This window comes from Capsicum annuum, chromosome 10, assembly GCF_002878395.1.
Source record: "Capsicum annuum cultivar UCD-10X-F1 chromosome 10, UCD10Xv1.1, whole genome shotgun sequence".
Taxonomy (NCBI): Eukaryota; Viridiplantae; Streptophyta; class Magnoliopsida; order Solanales; family Solanaceae; genus Capsicum; species Capsicum annuum.
The window spans coordinates 212,452,205-212,452,485 of NC_061120.1; positions in this window are offsets into that span (position 1 = coordinate 212,452,205).

The following is a 281-nucleotide window of genomic DNA, read 5'->3' on the forward strand; positions in this document are numbered from 1 at the left end:
TCATTCGTATTAGAAAGTCCAGGGATTGAGGAAGGCGGGGCTTATCCATTCGACCAAGCTTGGTACATCTCTACTATCTGTTGTTTCAATAGCTTGTTTTTTTTTTCCATTGATGTTAATTCTTGTGAAATCAACTGATTTTGCTCTTCCTCACTGTCAGACCCCACACCCTCTTTGCGGGTCATCTTTCTCTTTTCTTTGAACCTCTGTGGCATGGATTGAGAAGCCAACTTAGCCACAAACCAACCACCTTAATATTATTTTAATTTTGGAGAAAATTT